General features: G+C 49.0%; 1 protein-coding gene across 3 annotated transcripts in view; it reads right to left on the bottom strand.

The window, feature by feature from the left end:
- ASIC1 (acid sensing ion channel subunit 1) overlaps positions 1–18,123 on the bottom strand; it is a 212,122-nt gene that overhangs the window by 59,108 nt on the left and 134,891 nt on the right. The window lies entirely within an intron of this gene.

Raw genomic sequence — 18,123 nt, 5'->3', positions numbered from 1 at the left:
CTGCTGTTGGTTGAGGTTTACTGTACTAAGCCAATGGGACCATTGGTTCAGGCTAGCTAAATTTTGGTTGAAAAATCATGCAGGGACCATTTCAACTGACCTCTCAAAAACCTTCATGTGGAAGGTTCATCCACTCAGAGGCATATAGAAAGAGATAGAGAGATAGAAACTCAGTCCCTTAGGAAAGCCAGTCTTTTCCATGTCTCACACTGGAAAGACAAAAAACATCAATACTTCAGCTCTGTTTAGCACAAACTGGCTGTTTCCTCCTTATCAGTGCTTCATTTAAGAGTGCGACACCCGCAGATGTTTCCTGCATACACTCTGCAAACATTGGCTTTCAACGGGGCGGCTGTTTGTGAATTGCCAAAAAATGAAGAAATGCAACACACACACGGCTAAAAGAGGGAAGATGATTGCATAAAATGTCTGTGTGAGAATTGATATGTACAAATGCAAATTCAGAAACTTAGAAATTTGAATAGAAATACTTCTCCCCATAGTGGGGAAGACTCTAACGAGGTGATCTGTGTCCTGCCACAGTTGATGGGCACCTCCCTGGTGTTTTTAAGCTTCTGCAAACAGGAATCCACTGCCTTCAAGTAGAGGGTTGTTTTCTATAAAGAAAGATGCAACAGGGGACCGGGGTGAGAGGTGGAAGGGACCAGCAAATTCCAAAACAGCTATTAACAGTGTGCCACCTGCTAAAAAATAGAATCTTAGTTTGGATTAAGCCCCACGGCTGATATCAAGCCCCTTCACCACGGCAGGAAAGGAAAAAGGAAGTAAAACCAGTGAATTAATTCATCTGGGATGGGAAACCTGTGGCCTCCAACTGTTTAATAATAATAATAATAATAATAATAATAATAATAATAATAATAAATAAATGCTCCCCAGGGCTCCCCTGAATGTTCCTCAAGTCTCTCTAGGGTGACCCAGTGCACTGATGATGATGATGATGATGATGATGATGATGATGATAATAATAATAATAATAATAATAATAATAATAATAATAATAATAATTCATACCCCACCCATCTAGCTGGGTTTCCCCAACCACTCTGGGTGGCTCCCAACAGAATATTAAAAACACAATAAAACATCAAGCATTCAAAACTTCCCAATACAGGGCTGCCTTCAGATGTCTTCTAAAAGTCAGATAGTTGTTTATTTCCTTGACATCTGATGAGAGGGTGTTCCACAGGGAGGGCACCACTACCGAGAAGGTCCTTTGCCTGGTTCCCTGTAACCTCAGTTCTTGCAGTGTGGGAACTGCAAGAAACCTCAGGGTCCAGGCTGAACAATGGGGGTGGAGACGTTCCTTCAGGTATACTGGGCTGAGGCCATTTACTTGACTGCATCACCCCTGAACATTGGAGATTCTGGCGAGGGCTGATGTGTGCCGAAATCCAGCAACATCCGGGATGGGGCACTGGTTTCCCTGTCCCTGCAATTCTGCATTCTCATTTTGTCAGGACATGTGGTGGTTTTGAGCACTGGTCTTCAGTTGGTAAGTTTAATCCATGATGACCCATCTTTGGACTATGCCAGGAGCTATGATGGGCTGCCCCGCTCATTTTCTTTGACCTAAAAGAAGCAAATGTTATGGATATGCGACGTCTAGATTAAAGTGTGTTAGAGTAAGATTAATATACAGTCGTACCTTGGATCCCAAACGCCTTGCAAGTCAAACGTTTTGGTTCCCGAACGCCGTAAACCTGGAAGTGACTGTTCTGGTTTGCAAACTATTTTGGGAAGCTGAACATCCGATGGGGCTTCCGCGGCTTCTGATTGGCTGCAGGAGTTTCCTGCAGCAAACCAGATGCCACGCTTTGGTTTCTGAACGTTTTGGAAGTCGAACAGACTTCCGGAACGAATTCTGTTCAACTTCCAAGGTATGACTGTAATTATAATTTAAATTTCTATATCACCCTTTATCCAAAGACCACAAGGCAGTTTGCAATATAAACACACAGAAATATCTTGTGCCTGGATGGCTCAGTTGGTTAGAGTGTGGAGCTGATAATGTCAAGGTTGCAGGTTCGATCCTTGTGTATGGGACAGCTGCATATTCCTGCATTGCAGGGCGCTGGACTAGATGACTAGATGACTCTTGGGTCCGTTCCAACTCTATGATGGTGTTGGTGTTGACCTTTAAAGCCCTAAACAGCCTCGGCCCAGTATACCTGAAAAAGTGTCTCCACCCCCATCGTTCTGCCCGGATGCTGAGGTCCAGCGCCAAGGGTCTTCTGGCAGTTCCCTCACTGCGAGAAGCAAAGCTACAGGGAACCAGGCAGAGGGCCTTCTCGGTAGTGGCGCTCGCCCTGTGGAACGCCTTCCCACCAGATGTCAAAGAGATAAACAACTACCTGACATTTAGAAGACATCTGAAGGCAGCCCTGTTCAGGGAAGTTTTTAATGTGTGACATTTTGATGTAATTTTAATCCTTGTTGGGAGCCGCCCAGAGTGGCTGGGGAAACCCAGCCAGATGGGCAGGGTATTAATAATAATAATAATAATAATAATAATAATAATAATAATAATAATTCTATGGGAATGAGAAATTGTCTCTGTGATATAAGCCACTTCCAGAAGCGGAAGAGTTTGGGTCCCTGCCCTCACCAGTTTCAGTAGGACATATTGAAGCTCTCTAAATCAAAGCACCCGAAAGCCCGGCGCAAACACATCCATAGAAACAGCACTGAGAAGATGAGCCTCTGTTCCAGTGTTTTACTCCCCTCACAGTTTGAATTGGTGCCTGATTGTGAGCCTTGCACTAAGGAAATGCCATCCAAAGGCTTCTGCTCCTTCTTTTATTGCCTGCTGGCTTTCAAGAGCCACTGATGATCATCAACCTCCTTTGGCCTAAGGGCAGGGATTTCTTGAATAAATACAATAGATCAATCATCTTCCATGTCTTGCAGTCAGATGGGTTGCTCAGACCTTGAGACGTAGTGCCTGATTATTCTATACCTGTTTGAAAGGTATGGGATAGAAAGTTCAGTTCTCCTCCAGCAAAAACCACTCTTCTTTGAATATAGGAGTGAATCTGAGAATCCATTGTTACGGCTCAGGAAGGTTACAAAGGGCACTGGAAACCAAGTAGGGTTTGAAGGAAAGGAGATAGGAAGAATGCTAGTTATCAGCACTTTAGTTAGGGTTGCCAACTGACCAGGAGAAAAATGGCCTGGACTGTTCTTCTGCCTTTAGCAGCAGGATGATGTACACAGAACAATGGGTGGTCCTTTTCTGACATAAAAGCAGCATTACCGTCTGCAGATCAAGGTGCTGATATAAGTGAAAGGGCTGAGGAGAAAGCCAACAGCTGAGATCCCAGTCCCACAGAATCTCAGGCAGCAGGAGCAAAAGTTGGTGATGCTAGGGCTTAGCAAAGGAGGCAGAGAGCCATGTGACCTCAATAGCTCCGTTAGTTAGAGCACAGTGGTGGTAATGCCAAGGTTGCAAGTTCGATCCCCGTATAGGACAGCTGCATATTCCTGCATTGCAGGGGGTTGGATGATGCTCAGGGTCTTTGCCACCTGAATGGGGAAACTCTCCCTCCAAATTTTTCAGCTGAGGGTGTGGCACAAGGATAAATCTGCCTTCTGTAGCTTTGATAACAACAACAACAACAACAACAACAACAACAACAACAATAACAAACAATAAAAACAATAATAATAATTTTTTATTTATACCCTGCCCTCCCCAGCCAAGGCCGGGCTCAGGGCGGCTATCAAGCAATAATAAAAACAAGTTGAATTACTACAACTTAAAAACAAAATTAAAATACAACATTAAAATATTGAAACATTAAAATATTAAAAAGTAGCCTCATCGCAGGAGGAGAAAGGAAAAGAAAAAAGAAAGAAAGAAGGGGAGGGAATCAAATTGGCTCCAAGCCAAAGGCCAGGTGGAACAACCCTGTCTTACAGGCCTTGCGGAAAGAAATCACATCCCGCAGGGCCCTGGTCTCATGAGGCAGAGCGTTCCACCAGGCCGGAGCCAGTGTTGAGAAGGCCCTGGGTGAAGCCAATGTAACTTCCTTAGGGCCCGGGACCACTAGGGTGTTGTTATTTATGGACCTTGAGGCTCTCCGTGGGGCACACCAGGAGAGGCAGTCCCGTAGGTACGAGGGTCCTAGGCCATGAAGGGCTTTAAAGGTCAAAAGCAGCACCTTAAATCTGACCCTGTACTCCACTGGGAGCCAGTGCAGCTGGAAAAGCACTCGGTGAATATGCTCCCTTGGCAGAGACCCCATGAGGAGCCTCGCTGCAGCATTCTGCACCCGCTGGAGTTTCTGGGACAGCTTCAAGGGCAGCCCCGCGTAGAGCGAATTACAGTAGTCAAGCCTGGAGGTGACCGTCGCATGGATCACTGTGGCCAGGTCGGGGCGGCAAAGGTAAGGGACCAACTGATAAGCCCCAAAGATCCTGAGAGTCCATCTTCCCCAACTCAGTGCCCTCCAGACTGACTGGGGCTGATGGCAGTCATAGTCCCAAACATCAGGAGGTCGGGGAAGGTTGACGCTGGTAGTGGTGGTTTGTAATTTTTTTACGCAAAGGCTCAAGTCCGGCTCAGTTGCTGCATCCTCTGGGTGGTACATCCAGACAAGGCAGAAGGGATGCTGCTGCTTGAGAAGGCCTGATGCTTACATGCTTATCTTATCAACACATTTCTATCTACATTGCTTTACCACAGGGCGCAAGGTGAGCTACAACAAATAAAAAGCTCATGGAAAAACCCCAACAACAATAACAATAGCACCAACACAAATTTGAAATATTACCGAAAACCTCCTTCTTAATCTAATGAACGGGTTATCTCATTGGTTGTCTATTACAGTGGTACCTCCAGTTGCGAACGGGATCCGTTAAGGAGGTCTGGCGGGATCCCGAGGTTTTCACAACTGGAGTGGTAGACTGCTTCTACTCATGCACACGGGGCGAAACACTTCTGGGTTAGCCGCTTTCGCAACCCGAAGTTTACGTTACCCAAAGGTAATGTAAGCCGAGGTGCTACTGTATATGGCTGCCGAGACTATATAACACCGGTCCTGAAAAACCTACATTGGCTCCCAGTAAGTTTCTCAGCACAATTCAAAGTGTTGGTGCTGACCTTGAAAACCCTAAATGGCCTCAGTCCTGTATACCTGAAGGAGGGTCTCTACCCCCATCATTCAGCCTGGACGCTGAGGTCCAGCTCCGAGGGCCTTCTAGCCAATTCCCTTACTGTGAGAAGTGAGGTTACAGGGAACCAGGCAGAGGGCCTTCTCGGTAGTGGCGCCCGCCCTGTGGAACGCCCTCCCATCAGATGTCAAGGAAATAAACAACTATCTGACTTTTAGAAGACATCTGAAGGCAGCCCTGTTTAGGGAAGTTTTTAATGTTTGATCTTTTATCATGTTTTTAATATTCTGTTGGGAGCCGCCCAGAGTGCCTGGGGAAACACAGCTAGATGGGTGGGGTATAAATAATAAATTGTTGTTGTTGTTGTCAACATCATCATCAGTGCACTAGGTCATGCTAGGGAGACTTGAGGAACATTCAGGGGATCCCTGGGGGGAGCATCCTTTCATTACCCTGCAGCCCTTATCTTCCTGCATCATCTCTCTCCCCTCTCCCAGAAACATTCTGGGGAGCAAGTGGGGCAGAATGGGGCATGGCGGGACTGGAACTGGAAAACCCTCACTTACGCATGTCCTCTAACGGAACCCCAGTGGCTCTTGCAGGGAAGCCACAGAAAGAACAGGGTTGGTCGAGGGAGCCATGGACTCAAAAAATTGATAACAAGTGGATTATCTGTACAAACCATCTGAAAATCCAGCAACAAGACCGTTCTCTTAACAGTCATTGGAGTATGATTCTTTTTTTAAAACCAGCTGTACTTGTTGTGTGGGGACGTGGGTGGCGCTGTGGGTTAAACCACAGAGCCTAGGACTTGCCGATCAGAAGGAAGGCGGTTTGAATCCCCGCGACAGGGTGAGCTCCTGTTGCTAGGTCCCTGCTCCTGCCCACCTAGCAGTTCAAAAGCACGTCAAAGTGCAAGTAGATAAATAGGTACCGCTCTGGCGGGAAGGTAAACGGCATTTCCGTGCGCTGCTCTGCTTCGCCAGAAGCGGCTTAGTCCTGCTGGCCACATGACCTGGAAGCTGTACGCCAGCTCCCTTGGCCAATAAAGTGAGATGAGTGCCGCAACCCCAGGGTCGGCCCGGTGAGGGGTCCCTTTACCTTTACCTTTACTTGTTGTGTGGGAAGAAACTTCTGGCTTTTGTGTGGCTGAAATGTAACCGACTGTACAATGGTAAGCGTGGCATCCATTCCCCCTCCCACTTTTGCTTCTGTCCCCGCCCATTTTCTGCCCCTGGCCCTGCCCACCGCCAGCATGCATCCTCTGCAGTGGCGTAGCGTGGGTTGTCAGCACCCGGGGCAAGGCAAGTCATTTGCGCCCCCTAACCCGTGGATTTTAGTAGGGGCAGAGAGCTGCGAGTGCGAGCACGCCCCCCCAGATGTTGCGCCCAGTGCGGCCGGCCCCCCTGCACCCCCCACGCTACGCCACTGATCCTCTGATGAGGAATGCAGAATGCTGGTCTGAAATATGTCCCCCAGCCCCCTCCGGTGTAGGCAATTCTCCTTCTTGGAGAGCTGCCTAGACTTATGGAGTAGAAAAGCTGACTCTGCCTAAGAGATTATCTTGGGGGGAATCTGTCTCCTTTTATCAATGTGAATTTCACTTGGTATGGAGACGATGTGCCATGGAAGAGAACAGAGCTCCTGCCTCCCCTCCCCTGCTACCTGCCGCCAACTAACAGCTGGGGAGACGGGCTAAATTCTCTCTCTCCTCAGTGTTGGAATCTCTCTGCCTTTGCCGGCCTCGCGTTCTTAGAGCAAGAGAGAAATAAGGAAGCCTGCGTTCAGCAGCTCCTGAGAATGCTTTTGTTCCAGTTCCATCCCCGGCGCCTGCTGCTTCCAGTACCGCAGGCCCCACTGACGCATTAAGGTGAGCACCTCGGGGCCACCTTAATGGTGCATTTGCTAGTGAGCATTGCATTAAGCCAAATGTGCTCCAGGAGGCGGAGGGAACCAATGTCTGGAACGGGAGTACCTTTAAGTAATTGAAGTTGGGGGGGGGAGAGTCTTTAGAGGCCGGGGAGGGCCATGCTGTAATGAGAACACTCCATCACAGGCAGGCAAAGCAGCCTGACACATGGCTTGGCTCACGCAGACGCCGCGGAGAGTTACTGCTTGCTTCCAGCACTCCGCGTCTGGGCTGAGGAGGCAGGCTTACGAGAGAGCGGAGATGGATTTCGTACCCTCTTTCTCAGCTAACCGTTGTAGCTCTGAAGCTGCTCTCTCCCAGTTAACGTATACAGTGGTACCTCGGGTTACAGATGCTTCAGGTTAAAGAGGCTTCAGGTTACAGACTCCAGTAACCCAGAAATAGTTGTTGTTGTTGTTGTTTAGTCATTTAGTCGTGTCCGACTCTTCATGACCCCCTGGACCAGAGCACGGCAGGCACTCATGTCTTCCACTGCCTCCTGCAGTTTGGTCAAACTCATGCTGGTAGCTTCGAGAACACTGTCCAACCATCTTGTCCTCTGTCGTCCCCTTCTCCTTGTGCCCTCCATCTTTCCCAACATCAGGGTCTTTTCCAGGGAGTCTTCTCTTCTCATGAGGTGGACAAAGTATTGGAGCCTCAGCTTCAGAATCTGTCCTTCCAGTGAGCACTCAGGGCTGATTTCCTTCAGAATGGATAGGTTTGATCTTCTTGTAGTCCATGGGACTCTCAAGAGTCTCCTCCAGCACCATACTTCAAAAGCATCAATTCTTTGGCAATCAGTCTTCTTTATGGTCCAGCTCTCACTTCCATAGTCCCTTGGGTTAAGAACTTTGCTTCAGGATGAGAACAGAAATCGTGCTCCGGTGGTGCAGCAGGATGCCCCATTAGGTAAAGTGGTACTTCAGGTTAAGAACAGTTTCAGGTTAAGAACGGACCTCCAGAACGAATTAAGTTCTTAACCCAAGGTACCACTGTACATGCATCTGTCCCCGAGTGCGCAAGCCAAACCTCTCTTCCTGTTGCTCAAACCTGTCCAGTCCTCAGCCTCTCCTCATCGGGTGCGTGGGACGAGCAGCTGTCCCTTTTGATAGAGAGGGCTGCCAGCTGTTGTGGCAGACAAAATGTTGCCACCTGGGCACGGCCTGGAGGCTGCCCGCCCCCCACACCCCCAGGATCAACAGAGGCCTGCGACCAGAGTTTGGTGGTGCAAGGCTCTGTTCCTCGCAGTGGTCCTCTCCTGATGTTGTTGGTTTACCCATCTCATCATCTCTGATCGTTGGCCATGCTGGCTGGCGCTGATGGGAGTTGGGAGGCCAATGATATCTGGAGAGCACCCAGTTGGCTACCTCCATCGAAAGCAAATGGCTGCTGTCTGAGCATGCAAGTCTCCTGCAACCACGCGAAGCTATCCTCACAAGGAACCCTGTGCAAATCTTGAACAACATTGCCGACAGCTATGTCATGCAAGCACAAATCAATGGGTAAAGGTGCGTAACTTGGGAACTGGCAGGGCTCCCGAAGGGTGTGTGGCAGAGGTAGGGGGCCAGGAGAGTGACCCAGGAGAGGGGTTCACCACACAGCCTACATGGGGCGAGGGGAGATAGGCAGCAGGCAGGCAGGCAGGCAGGCAGGCAGGCAGAGAACCTACCTGCCTGTTCTCAGCTGCCTGGAGGAGCATCTACCTAGGAATGGGGAATCTGGGTCACAGTGAAGGATGTCTATGTGACCAGTTAACCACAGAAAGTTGAGCCCTTGGTGGCACCTGCCCGTCATGTGCCCTCTGAATGCTTTTGTACATGTGGTTGTGGGTGCAAGAAAGCCCAAATCAAACAAGTGGGTCACATAATAACAAATTACAATTACTTCTGAGTAAGCGTGATAAAAGGGATGCGGGTGGCACTGTGGGTTAAACCACAGAGCCTAGGACTTGCCAATCAGAAGGTTGGTGGTTCGAATCCCCACAATGGGGTGAGCTCCCATTGCCCGGTCCTTGCTCCTGCCAACCTAGCAGTTCGAAAGCACGTCAAAGTGCAAGTAGAGAAATAGGTACCGCTCTGGCGGGAAGGTAAACGGCGTTTCCGTGTGCTGCTCTGGTTCGCCAGAAGCGGCTTAGTCATGCTGGCCACATGACCCTGAAGCTGTACGCTGGCTCCCTCGGCCGATAAAGTGAGATGAGCGCTGCAACCCCAGAGTCATGACTGGACGTAATAGTCAGGGGTCACTTTACCTTTTTAAGTGTGATAATAGTGAACAGATGGGGAGCAGGTATGAGAATGACTCTTAGGTCGGGCTTGCAAGAGCAGGCAAGCACAAGGAAGCAGAGCAAGCCAGCCAACGCGGTATTCTTCCTTGCCACCCATTCCCTACAGTCCAGCCATTCTCCTCCTTCCGCCCTACCAGGTTGCAAGGCAGCCAGCCAGCCAGCCCCTTCTCATGACTCCAGGGGAAAGCCCAGGGAGATACCTGAGTGACCATTTAATTTCACAGGTATGTGGCCTAATCCCCTTGTGCACAGCCCCTCTCAGACTCCGCTCGGTAGGCAATACTGCCTATGCAGCCGTTATCTAGGTTCTTCCTAATGCACATCATGATCTAAGCAGCCTCCCTGCCCTGTAAGGCCATTAAGTCTGGCATCTAAAAGTGACCTAACAGCACACACATACCACAACCCCTCTCTCTCTCTCTCTCTCTCTCTCTCTCTCTCTCTCTCTCTCTGACATCCCCGCACAGCACTGCCTCTGAGACTGTAGCTCCGATTACTCCAGCTACCAGTGGTGTTGACACTGGAGCTGTCCTTCCTGTGGGAACTGGGCTAAGGTGACCCCGCGAAGCCTGGCCTGGCCTTGCCGCCAGAGGTATTTGGCAATTAGCATCTATTTGTGTTAATGAGTCAGGTCAGGGGCAGCGAGAGGCTGGCAGCTCTTTGTGACACCTTTCGCAGCTAATTGGTGCTGGGCTCAGCAGGGCAAAGGGCACTGGAAAGCAAGCCAAAGCCATCTTCTAAATACTGGGTCTGGCCTTTCTGTCTCTCTCTCCTCACCCCACTGCTGTATTTACTGCCCCCCCCATCAAAATTTGGACTGGAAACTCCTCGGGACGAGGCCTGTCATTTGCTTATACTATTCGATAAAGGTTCAGGTCTTCTGTTGGACCTTATACAAACAACAATATTCCACCGCCACCACTGGCAAATCTTTTGTGTGGTTGTGTGTGTGTGTGTGTGTGTGCGCGCGTAAGCAGTAACGATGGTATGATAACAACCAGGCAGCATTATTGTCGAATCCAACAATGAATGTAAAATGCTCTAGGTCAGGGGTCAGCAAACTTTTTCAGCAGTCCACTGTCCCTCAGACCTTGTGGGGGGCCGGACTATATTTTTGGGGGGGGAATGAACGAATTCCTATGCCCCATAAATAACCCAGAGATGCATTTTAAATAAAAGGACACATTCTACTCATGTAAAAACACGGTGATTCCCAGACCGTCCGAGGGCCGGATTTAGAAGGCGATTGGGCCAGATCCGGCCCCCGGGGCCTTAGTTTGCCTATCTATGCTCTAGGTGCTCACCATTTGCAGCAATTTGGCTTGGAGATAAGCAAAGCAGAGCTTAATAATAATAATAATAATAATAATAATAATAATAATAATAATAATAGCTTGGCTCGTTTCCTGAACCTTCCCACCCATTGCAATGCATGGGGTTGGACTAGATGACCGCTGGAGTCCCTTGCAGCTCTACAGTTCCATGATTCTATGGCCTATAAAGCCTCAAATGCCTTTGTCAAGAACTCCCATCTTCACCTCCCCTTCTTTTCAAATGTCACTCATCAGCCAGGCTGGCATCAGCAGAAGAGGGGGTGCTGTGGCTGCAGGGAGAGGGGAGGAGGGGAGGTTTCCTCCCTCTCTCCTGCCTCCCCTCATTCCAGTTAAAGGTGCACTACAGCACACCCAGACAAAAGGCCTTGGTGTTCCCTGGCAAATGCAGTAACAAGGACCAGGGCGGTGCTGGTGCCATCCTCATTAGATCAGCCAGGAAGCTGGGCTGAAACAGAAGCAGGTTAGGGGAGAGGTCAGAGATGTGGATAAGCATCCATCCTCCTTGGGCTTTCATTTTAGTCCAAACTAGCAAAGTATTTGGAGCTCCTCCTGCTCACCTTATTTGAAATGAGGATAGTGATCCCTGAAGGTGCTCACATTGCACAGCATGAACACGCTTTATTCCTCGCTCTTTAAGGTACCCACGCACACCAGTCTAGTGTCTAGGATGCTATTCCCAGGTATGTGCTCTATGGAGCAGTTGCAGCAGCAGCAGGAGTAATAATAATAATAATAATAATAATTTATTATTTATACCCCGCCCATCTGGCTGGGTTTCCCCAGCTACTCTGGGCGGCTTTCAACAGAACACTAAAATACAATAACCTATTAAACATTAAAAGCTTCCCTAAACAGGGCTGCCTTTAGATGTCTTCTAAAAGTTTGGTAGTTATTTTTCTCATCTGGTGGGAGGTGCCACTACTGAGAAGGCCCTTTGCCTGGTTCCCTGTGACATGGCTTCTCGTAGCGAGGGAATTGCCAGAAGGCCCTCGGCGCTAGACCCCAGTGTCTGGGCAGAACGATGGAGGTGGAGACGCTCCTTCAGTCTCTCCCCCTCCACCAATTTAGGTCCCTTCCCGCAACGGGCTGTGTGCACACAGCCAGAGACTGAGCCTGCGTGAAAGTTGTCTCAGCTCATCCCTCTTCAATCCCCTCCTGGTTCTGTGAGACAAGAGGTGCAGGAGAAGGTGGCAAAGCCCCCAGCTCCTCATTTGACTGATCTGCCTCTTTCTCCTCTTCTTCCAACCCATCCTGTTCTCCACCTGCCTCTGACTCTTGCCTCCTGGCCGGTACAGGTCCTTACAAATCACTGCCTCCCTCTCCCAAGTCAGACTCCAGCTGCCCTTCCTTCCCTGTTGTTTTTGTTTTTATTATTTATTACGCATTATGTGTTTTTACGCTGTGAACTGCACTGAGATCTAAATAATAATAATAATAATAATAATAATAATAATAATAATAATAATAATTTATTTGTTGTACCCCGCCCATCTGGCTGGGTTTCCCCAGGCACTTTGGGCGGCTTCCAACAAAGATTAAAAATATATTAAAATGTCACACAATAAAAACTTCCCTAAACAGGGCTGCCTTCAGATATCTTCTAAATGTCAGGTAGTTGTTTATCTCTTTGACATCTGATGGGAGGGCGTTCCACAAGGCGGGTGCCACTACCGAGAAGGCCCTCTGCCTGGTTCTTTGTAACCTCACTTCTCACAGGAAGGGAACCGCCAGAAGGCCCTCGGCAATGGACCTCAGCGTCTGGGCAGAACGATGGGGGTAGAGACGCTCCTTCAGGTATACTGGCCCGAGGTCATTTAGGGCTTTCAAGGTCAACACCAAACACTTTGAACTGTGCTCGGAAACGTACTGGGAGCCAATGTAGGTCTTTCAAGACTGGTGTTATGTGGTCTCGGTGGCTGCTCCCAGTCACCAGTCTAGCTGCCGCATTCTGGATTAGTTGTAGTTTCCGAGTCACCTTCAAAGGTAGCCCCACGTAGAGCGCATTGCAGTAGTCCAAGCAGGAGATAACTAGAGCATGCATCACTCTGGCGAGACAGTCTGTGGGCAGGTAGGGTCTCAGTTTGCATACCAGGTGGAGCTGGTAGACAGCTGCCCTGAATACAGAATTAACCTGCGTCTCCATGGTCAGCTGCAAGTCCAAAATGACTCCCAGGCTGCGCACCTGGTCCTTCAGTGGCACAGTTACCCCATTCAGGACCAGGGAGTCCTCCACACCAGTCTGCCCCCTGTCCCCCAAGAACAGTACTTCTGTCTTGTCAGGATTCAACCTCAATCCATTATCTGCCATCCATCCTCCAACCGCCTCCAGACACTCACACATAACATTCACTGCCTTCACCGATTTGAAAGAGAGGTAGAGCTGGGTATCATCTGCATATTGATGGGACACCCAGCCCAAACCCCCTGATGATCTCTCCCAGCAGCTTCATGTAGATGTTAAAAAGGATGAAGGGTGGCATGCAAATCATCGTCATCGTCATCATCACCATCTAAAAATGGTGGGGAAGCACCAGCTTTGAAGCTGTCTGCTTCCTGAGTATGGCTGGAAGACAATAACAGCCAGTCCTTTGCAGGCTGACTGGCTTCCTCTTAGGTTCTTGGTCTAGTTCAAGGCACAAGCTCTGACTGATAGACCCCCAGACAGTGCTCAGTCTAGACCCTGCCTATCTCTTAGGCAATGCTGGCCTTTCATGTGATGGAAGGAGGTTAGTGGATTATTGTTCCTTCCTTGACTAACTGGGTGCATTTACACTGGCTCCTTCCAAACAGCAGTAATTTACAGATCTGTTAACTTCAGTTGCAAAGCATTCCGGTGCCGTTTGTACAATCACTGAAGAGACACTGTTTAAGAGAGTGCTGCTCTCCCGCTAGACTGTGAATAATATCCGTGCATGTTTGGCTTTGCTTTTCACTGAGCAAAGAGGCACTCTGAAAAGAGCACTCTGCCTAACTACATCTGCTCAGAAATATGCATGCAGTTGTATTCTGCTCCAGGATCCTCTAAAGGTAATTTAATAAAGAAGGACCATTGGTCAACACTGCATTTCACGCACTAATGTTGCCCTGGTGCTAAACTTGCAAATAAAGCACAGCACATAATGCCCTTTGGAAGAGCTCAAATGCAGCCTCCAAGGCAATAATAATAATAATAATAATAATAATAATAATACGCTACCCATCTGGCTGGGTTTCCCCAGCCACTCTGGATGGCTCCCAAATAAAAACAAAAAAGTGGTAAAACACCAAACATTTAAAACTTCCCTAAACAGGGATGCCTTCAGATGGCTTCTAAAAGTAAGACAGTTGTTTATTTCCTTGACATCTGATGGGAGGGCGTTCCACAGGAAGGGCACCATTACCGAGAAGGCCCTCTGCCTGGTTCCCTGTCACTTCTCACAGTGAGTTAACCGCCAGAAGGCCCTCGGAGCTGGACCTAAGTGTTCGGGCTGAACAATCAGGGTGGAGACGCTCTTTCAGGTATGGGAACTTCTGGCCCTTCAGATGGTGCTGAACCACAACTCCCATCCTTCCTGGCCATTTGCTGTGTTTGCAGGGGCTGATGGGAGTTGTAGTTCAGCTACAGATGGAGAGCCAAACGTTCTCCACACCTTGTCTATACTGACAGGCAGTGGCTGTCCAGGGACTGAGGCAAGGGACGATCCTAGCACAGCACTGGAGATACCAGGGAGTGAACACGACACATTCTGCAACACACCTGACAACACATGGAGTGCCCACCCACCTGCACTAAGTGGTGTCCCTAAAATGACCTCCATCAGGGATGAGGAACTTTTGGCCCTCCAGATGTTGTTGGACCCCCAACTTCCATCATCCCTGCCTGTTGGCCATGCTGGCTGTGGTTAATGGGGGCTGGAGTCTAACAACATCTGAGGGCCACAGGTTTCACATTCATGGCCCACAGTCAGGAACACCTCAGCAATAACTCACTAGGTGTCAACGAAGTTAACTCTTTATTCAAAGAAACAAAACGGCTCAGACCTGGGGAGCACAGAGACTCTTCCCAGTAGGTCTTGCCCCAGTGAGGCAGCTGTGAGGACTGAAGGTCCCTGTCTTCTCACAGCTCCCTAAGTCTCCTCCTCTCCCAAGCAATCTGAGGCTCCTTCAACTTGCCTGTCTCTGCTTCACCATCTTTATACCTTTGTGGATTCTGGGTGACCACTGGGGAGGGGAGCTGGTTGCAGCAGGAGGGGGAGACCCCCTGGCTTCTTCAGCAGCCTGCCTCATCTCTTACCCCGCTCTCCTCCAGCTTCTACTTCTGCCCCTGATTCTGGACTGCTCTCTGCCACAGCCTCTTCCTGCTCACTAAACCCTGTTGCTTCTTCAGTTTCTGACACCTCCTCCTCCCTGTCTTCTCCCTCGGACAACTCATCGTCGTCCCACCACCCATCCCCTGGCTCTGAGCCTTCTTGCCTTAGGGGTGCCTCCCGCCACTCGTCTGCATCTTGCTGAAGTCAGGATCAAAGTCAGACCCACGGCCCATAGGGCTGCACGCCCTACAAGAAAGGCTAAAGTGACACACAGCCTCAAACTTGTGGTGCTAAACTCAAAGCCATTGTTGGCCACCATGACTCTCTGCAAACGTAGTTTGGACACTGCAATACCTCTGGCGAATCCCTGTATAGTTGGCATTGGCCACTAGTGTGTGCCAAGCAGCTCAACTTGTATACCAAGCAGTGCCAATACGGACTTCCCCTGGGCCTGAGGGACTTTAGCTCACCACTTCCATCCACAAGCGGATCTCTTGTGCCCATTTCTTAGCTGTGTATGTGGAGGATTTAGTCGTTGTGAGCAGGAGCGCCATTTACATGTGCTGTTCCGCTAGGCTGGCAAAGCTCATTCAGACGTACAACACAGTGAATCACAGTGAGTAACGCAAAGTGTTTTGGTGCTCAGAAAAGGACTCAAGAATTCAATCTGGTTCCCAAGCTCGCTCCAGCTTCCCCCTTATTATGGGCTATTTTTGCCCTCATTCAGGTACGACAGCATTATTATTTTTGGGCTCAGAGGAAGGAGGGAAATGCTAAATATAGAGACACAGATTGAGCCAGTGTGTTCAACTCAGCTGCAGAAGCAGCCAAAATTTGCAATGAAATGCTCGAGTCAGCACATAACAGACCTGCTCAGAGCTGCAGGGTGCCAATCACTATGCCTGCTTTCGGAGGGAGGGGTGGGAAAGGAGGGGAATCCTTTGGTTGCCACCTGCCTTTCTACCAGAGAGCCTGACCATTCAAACAGATACAGGAAGTAATTCAACAGGTAAAGAAAACACTTCATCTGTTGGACTTTTGGCTGCACAGATCTAAAGACATAGAGGCCTGCTCAGGTGGGGGGGGGGGAAACAATGTGTCCGCCCTGATATGGGCTGAAAAAGAATTAGCACCCAGCTGAGAGCAATGAAAGTGGCACGTTCATCTGTAGAAAACGCAGGTCTTGTCATTCTCAGACCACTGCTCTTATCACCAGACCCCCACTGCAGGACAGTTTTGTTGTATGAGCTGCCTTCCCCGGGGGAACTCTCTGTCTCCTCACTGCTACATGGGAAGCCTATAGCAAGCGTGAGAAATAGATAGCCAGGACAGCCTTATTCTCGGTGGTCTTGGCAGTTTTCGGTCATGGCTGGCGCAGAGAGAACTCGGAAGAGACAGAACACGCATCTCTCTGCAAACGGGCTTTTCACATTTGTGTGGGGAGCCCGTTTAAAACCAACCTGAGGAGAGGGTCACACCTGAGAACATCCTTAGCACCTGGAACGGCTCTCCCAGTCCCTTCCCCACGCCCAGCCAACTACAAGCGGGTAGGGGGTGCAGGAAAAACACAGGGCCGTTTTCCTTGCGAAGCCTGAACTCAGGAAAGGTATTAATTTTCTGGCTTGCCACCAGCATGCTGTGAGCTGGCTAGGCTCTAATCTGTGCTAAGGAGCAGCTGGTATCTCTCCTGCTTCCCCTCAGGAGCCTCTATCGATTTGGGTGTGAGCAAGCAGCTATCCGGAGTCATTAGAAATCCAATCTGGTGATGGATATCTGACAGGGCAGGCAGTGTCGTAGAAGCAGCTCAGAGATGTCCCTCTCTTCCCCTCTCCCCGCCAGACAGGGTCAGGCAGCCTATGCTGCGAATCTCCTGGGAAGTCTCAATACCAGGAAAATAGGAGTAGAAGGGACATTTTAAAAATCCCTAACACTGGGGTTCAAACTTGCCTGGTGGAAGACACAAGTCTGACCAGTGCTCCAGGGACTGTGCTTGTTCGTTGGCCCTGGTGGGAAATCGTTCTGCACATGCTCAGAGGAATGTTGTGCACTATGTTTATTTCCTTCCTGTGCTCCAGGTCTCAGTGGCAGCATGGACAATAAGATTTGAGGCTGGTTCTGGAGAGGTTAAAAAAAATTAAGCCCTGCGGAACATGCCGATTTTGTGGTGTGCAGATGGGCCTGTCATCCTGATATTCCTCTTTAAAATCTGGTGGAGAAGTCAACTGTGTCCGGGCAGGTAAGTCCAATTGCCTATCTCCAAATGGCTCCCTTCAAAAAAGGCAAATCTTATAAGGGTCATTTCCAAGGCCGGTCTTAAGAGTGGCTTCGGGTGTGCTCTGTGATGCAGTAGGCAATTTCACTTCATGGGGGTGGGGGAGGCATGCTAAGACAGCGTTTGATTTTCATTTCAACATTTTATACCCCACTTTATCTCTTTAAGTGACAGATGCCAAAAGAGATGAAAGCATAAACATCAAACTACAAAAACCGGTCTACAAATCAATAGATGGGAACTACAACAGCCAAAGAAGAAGAAGAATCCAATAGACAGAATAACGCTGGCAGAATCAAAACCAGAATAATATCAAACTCTGATCTGACTGATGAGGTAGGAAGAGCAATGAATCAGGCACCCGCGATGATCGAAACCAGGCAAGGGAATGGGGACCAAGAGCCAGAGGGTTCAAGAGACAGGCACAATTTTCGTTTTAAGGAATGTCTTTGTTCTGAGCTCCTTTCAGCCTCCACAAGATGGCAATGTCTCCCTGTGATCAGCTAGGCAATGGTTTTCCCCTATAAGATATCCTTATTCAGTTCACACATTATATGCATCTAATACACACACTCTCTCTCTCTCAAATAAACATACATATATCCACACATGCAAACACACTTATGTATACATGCTGCTATCTCATTTTGTATGCTCAAGTGCAGATGACATGCATGATTATCTTCTGTGGCTCTTTTCCCCATGCCAAATGCTCAAAGAGTGAATGAATAAGGTTTGTGCAGTATTTGGACAAACAGTGCTGAAAAGTAATGAAATGAAGAGAGGTGGTGTATGGCATCAGTAGCCACAAAAGTATTAATATTTTTGCCAGAGTGTATAGGGGGTCTGGTGATGAAACACACATTGTCTCTGTGATGCTGGCAAGGTCTCTTTGATTC

The sequence above is a fragment of the Podarcis melisellensis genome (genome assembly GCF_964234715.1).
Source record: "Podarcis melisellensis genome assembly, chromosome: 2".
In the NCBI taxonomy this organism is placed as follows: Eukaryota; Metazoa; Chordata; class Lepidosauria; order Squamata; family Lacertidae; genus Podarcis; species Podarcis melisellensis.
The sequence above is the reverse complement of the archived record's forward strand: the minus strand, read 5'-3'. Positions and strand labels throughout refer to the sequence as shown.